General features: G+C 47.0%; 1 pseudogene; it reads left to right on the top strand.

Annotated features, from left to right (window-relative positions):
- The first annotated feature begins 3,921 nt into the window (after positions 1-3,921).
- Positions 3,922-4,676, top strand: LOC147708371 (uncharacterized; annotated as a pseudogene).
- The last annotated feature ends 733 nt before the right edge of the window (positions 4,677-5,409 follow it).

Here is a 5,409-nt window from a genome sequence, read left to right as displayed (position 1 = left end):
GCAGTTGTTGGCTGTCCATACTGTTCTAAAAGCATTTCTTGCCTCCATCTCGGATGGCAACAATCCGATTCTATCAGACTGCTCCAGCAGCATCTAATATATAAATCGACTGAGAAGATTGCTGTAATTGACCCTGTGTTGGGAGACGATTCACCTCTGGCAGGGGTGCAACGATGGGGAATTTTCCCATTACCAGCTTACTCTTCAGGTTCCCTCAATGTGAAAGCAGAGGCTCTTCTCTCGCTGGAGACAAGTGGAATCTTCACCCTGAAGTGACCGTGGTGGTGATCTCTATGTTGGGATTTCCACAGACTCATTCACCTCAACCTAGAACAGGGAATGTCCTCCGTTTTGTGCTATACATTTCTCACTGAATGGATTCTTGGGGATGCATTTAGGTTCATCTGGTCGGGGTCGGCTGTACAAGTAGCCACTGACTGCTTCCATTGAAAGTTTTGTACAAAGATGGAGCACGGCTGATCCTATTCAGCCAATGAGGATCTGGTATGCTGATCAGCTGGCATTCAATACTTTGCTCCCTTTACCATACAGTGTGATCTTGTTCTTGCAGTATGGTGGTCTGGTTCCGCACCCTGAGCCCCAAACACTGCGGCAGTACAAGTGAGACTGAATGGTGCCAGACAGTGTCCTTTTCCCATCCCAAGGAAGTTGCAGACATCATCTTGGCTGCTAGGAAGCCTGCTACCAAATCAATCTTTGGGAATCACCTATGCGCCTCAAAGCAGGGGGAGGCCTGTGCGCCTCAGAATGCAAGCAGGCTGTGCACGGGAAGGGCTGGGGGAATTTGTGGGGCGCCCCCTGCAGTGAATCCGGTGGCATTCGGTGGTGCTGGCTTCTGAGGTGGCTCTTCCGGTAGGCGGTCTGGTTCTTGTAGTGGCGCCCCCGACAGGTGGCCTGGCCTTGGGTGGGGGCGGTCTCTGTGGTGGTTCTTCCTGAGGGATGCTTGGAGTTCAGACTGATGAGTAGGTCATGTGGTTGTGGTGGTCCCTCCGGGTGGTCTGGGTTTATGTGCTTCTCCCCTGTGGGTGGTGGAAGGACGCCCCCTGCCGGTGAGAGCTTGAGTAGGCGCTATCTCGTTGTAGTCCCGGACTGGGGTGGATTGGGGCGGTTTGGTTACATGGTCTTCAGTATTATTTAGCGCTGAGTGCACCCGGTAGGCCACGGAGCGCTTTATCGACCCCACAACCCCTGTAAAGCACGTGTAGACACAACACGTTGTGCATTGGAAGACCTGGTAATGGCACATGCACGAATTCCTTTTCAGGAGGCTGTGCACATGTGAGCTGGCTGAAAAACGTCATCAATCACAATTTAAAGTTAGTCAGTGAATGAAGGGGGTTGACCCATAGCCCCCTGCTGTAGACTTTAGGAAGTGGAAGAAAAATGTGAGTGACACAACAACCAACAAATGAATGAAGAGGGCTGCCACTGTTTGTTTTGTTCACCCTATGTGGAAAGGGTATGCTCAGACTTGGGTCCCGTGCTCTCCATGCCACTGGAGTCAAGCTATCCTGGCTGATGAGGGTTATGAACCCAAAACCGGTCCTAAGATCCTTGTTTCCGGTCCAGGGAAGACATGGCTTGGCAGTTCGGGCTGGACTGTTCCCATGAGGCACAGGGTCAGACTGATTTGCATATGGCCATGTCTGAACTGGGGTGGCGGAGTGAGCTAAAGAACAATGATGGATTAACCCAGATCAGTTGACTGGGGGTGAGTGCTTGCAATGTTCAACACTCCGTCCATAATCCCCTTCTATTTGCTTTCTAACCTCGGTCGGAATTTTTTTTTTGTGTGTTTTTAGTATCAACATTTTGGGAAACATGAGTCTGGCGCGATTGCAAAAGCTATCTCTAGTCAAAATGAAATAGAATGCTTGCGGTTAAATATCGCTACATTTTTTTAATTTTGTATTCCCCACAGGTGCATTTTATAATAGAAGATCGATGCACTTTCAACTTTGCTCTGATTTATATATTGTTTGGTTTTTAGTATCAATTTTGTATTTTAAGCTATTTTACTTGGACTAAGTTGTCTTTTAAAAAAAAAAAAAATTTATCAAATGTCATGAACGTAACTGGCTTATATGTATGTACTTTTATGGTTTTTCCTAATTGAACCAGAATAAAGTAATTTTTTGACTTTTGAAATAGAGTAATTGAGGACGCAGTAGCTGGTTGCTTGTGTGTTAGAAAAGTTGTGGCGTGCCACGGAGGTATCACTCTCTGGTCCTAGGAGTGTTTGAATCACATTTGGATACCAGGCGCTTTCTACCATTAGGGACGTGCCTCTGGGCGCTACATGGATGAATCGCGATATTCAGATTCTGCTGCCAGAATAAAAAAAAATGTGCGGTGATTCCGAGGGAGGGGGAGCCAGAGGGGGGCGGGCGGCTGCAAAGAGATGGAAATGCGGCAAGTAGTGAATCTGCACATGTAAAGGCTGCTTGAATGCTGGAGGGTTGTTCATTGCTAGAGTTCATGTTACGCTGCCTGATGTGAAAGATTTCTTCTTTCTGCTGTAACTGCCAATGCAGGAGTTTATCTCGAAATGTTTGCTATATTGTCTCACTGCCCTGCCCTGCCCCCCCCTCACCCCTCCTTCACTCACCTCTCTGCCCTGCTTCTGGTGACTATCTTGAGTTTCTTGGTTTGGATGCCCTACTTTAAATGAGGCAATGCACTGATATGTTGTGAACGTGAATGTAAGAAGGCATGGCGTCTCACAGATCATTTATACTAAGGCAAGCAACAAGCATCACAGATTAGGACACATACACAGTTTTGAAACATCTGAGATGTTATCGGTTTGCAGAAGGGCTGCTTTCTTTACATATTTAGTTCTGCATCTAAAAGGTCCTGCAAAAAACTTTCCCCATCAAGTGCCATTTCTCTTCCTGTGGATCCAATATCTTTCTCTGGCTTATGAGCTGCAGATCCATTTCATAGTTCGCACCGTTGCGTGTAAAACTGCTGCCAACATTGGCTTCTGGTATTCATCTGTGCCCAGTTGTCCTATCACTGAAAGTTTCAGCAAATCCCCAAAATACCTTCAAGATCAAGGTAGTGTAGCAGCGCGGTTATCTCCACAATTAGGATGAAAGAGGCAAACAAAAGGTCTCGATTTACTGCAGTCCTGTGGGTGGGATTCCTTGGGGAAATGGTGCAAGGTCGGTTGTAAGAAGATGTTTGTAAAAGTTTCATTGCAAAATATTAAGGAGGATGCTTTTATCAATTCTTTTATTTTTTAAAACCGCTGTTGCCTAAAAAGTGATAGCTTTGCAATTTCCTAGAGCTTCAAGATTCTTAAATCCTATGAAATACCACAAAAAGACCTGCGCAATTTGTGAAGTGCGCGGTGTCTCAACCTGATATAACCTTATTTTGACTTGTACTTGTGTTGGATGCCTATTTACTTACTTGTATACTATTGCGTGACCTCCTCTGTCTGTAAAACGTAACTTTTGTTGCCAATTTTTGCCCTGAATTGGCACCCATGCAAGTTGGTCACCCTACTTCAATCCCGAAATGCTCTGGGGCCTTCCTTAAACTTCGCTTGTGACATTAAAAGGAGGCATTTCAAGACTGAAAGAAATCCACAGAACGTTATTGTAAGAATAAAGATTTGACTAAACCGAGATGACAAGGACTCGTTTTTTTGTTGTTTTTTGTTTTGATTCTGGCAGCAGAATCTGAATCTCTTGATTCATCATGCAGCGCCAAGAGGGACGCCCCTCATGTATTTTAATGATGTACGTTTTATATTGTGAGTTTTAATTAACTGTACAATAAAGGATAGGAGCCTTTCTGTGGTGTAAATTATAGTATCCGTCCTGTAAGAGGCTTTTATTTTTTATTCTATTTTTCGGTGGGCATTTGTTTTTAGCATCTTTTCTCTGTAAAATGGCTTCTAAGAGGATTGCTGCTGCTGCCGCCACGGCCGCCGAACCTGACTCTTCGAAAGCAGTGCCTACTAAACCAGCTGCCGAGGTGAAAGCAAAAGCCCTCAAAGTACCAAAAGCAACAGATGCTCCTATTCACCCCTCGACCTTGAGCATGGTATTGGAAGCCCTGAGGAAGAACACCGACCGCAAAGGTGCTACGGTGCCTTCCATCCGCACATACATCCTCACCACCTACCAGTCTGCGGACTCTGTGCGGCTCCGAGTACTGCTGAGGCGAGCGCTGGAGAAGGGCATGGAGCAGGGCCTTCTGATGAGACCGACCAACTCTACAGCGAAAGGTGCCACAGGAAGGTTCAAGCTGGCACCAGCCAGACTGAAAACTCTGAAGAAGGTATCTGAGAACAGTGACCCAAATGGAGAACCGGTGCCCAAAGCCAAGAAAGTTGTGTCCAGGAAACCTAAAACTTCTGGAGCAGCTGCTAAGAAGCCAAAAGCACCTGGTGATGCGGCTAAGAAGGCTGCGAAAAAAGTGGCAGTAAAGGTGAGACTGCTGTTCCTAAAGCAAAGGTGGACTCGGACAAAGCTAGCAAAATTCCAGCGAAAAAGCCCAAGGACAAGGTGGCTGCCAAAGTGGCAACCAAGGAAAAGACCAGTGAAAAGAAGTGGGAACCGGCAGCAAAGGCTGCACCCACAAGCAAAGATAACACCGATAAGGACTCTGCCAAACCTACCGCCAAGCGTGGCAAGAAATAGTTATGAAACCATGTCGGTTATTTTAATGCAAATTATTTTTACTATTCAATAAAGGTTCTGTTAACTTAAAAAAAAAAGTAAATCTAAATCTAAATCATGGCATCAAAGCCATCTCCAGGGCCCACATCGAATATTGACTTTTCAAACTTGGAGAGCCAAGTTTCAAGCGCTGAGATGCACAGAGAACAGCAGCAGGCGCATGAAACCAGGCACAGAATCAGGAGTGAGTGAGGGCCAGGTCAGGAGTAAGAGTCAGGATTGAGTGAGGGTCAGGATTGAGTGAGGGTCAGGATTGAGTGAGGGTCAGGATTGAGTGAGGGTCAGGAGGGTCAGGATTGAGTGAGGGTCAGGATTGAGTGAGGGTCAGGAGTGAGTGAGGGTCAGGAGTGAGTGAGGGCCAGGAGTGAGTGAGGGCCAGGTCAGGAGTGAGAGTCAGGATAGAGTGAGGGTCAGGAGTGAGTGAGAGTCAGGATTGAGTGAGGGTCAGGATTGAGTGAGGGTCAGGATTGAGTGAGGGCCAGGATTGAGTGAGGGCCAGGTCAGGAGTGAGAGTCAGGATTGAGTGAGGGTCACAAGTGAGTGAGGGTCAGGATTGAGTGAGGGCCAGGAGTGAGTGAGGGTCAGGAGTGAGTGAGGGCCAGGTCAGGAGTGAGTGAGGACCAGGTCCGGAGTGAGAGTCAGGATTGAGTGAGGGTCAGGATTGAGTGAGGGTCAGGAGTGAGAGTCATGATTG

Source organism: Lissotriton vulgaris, chromosome 6, assembly GCF_964263255.1.
Source record: "Lissotriton vulgaris chromosome 6, aLisVul1.2, whole genome shotgun sequence".
NCBI lineage: Eukaryota > Metazoa > Chordata > Amphibia > Caudata > Salamandridae > Lissotriton > Lissotriton vulgaris.
This window is presented reverse-complemented; position numbering and strand designations above follow the sequence as displayed.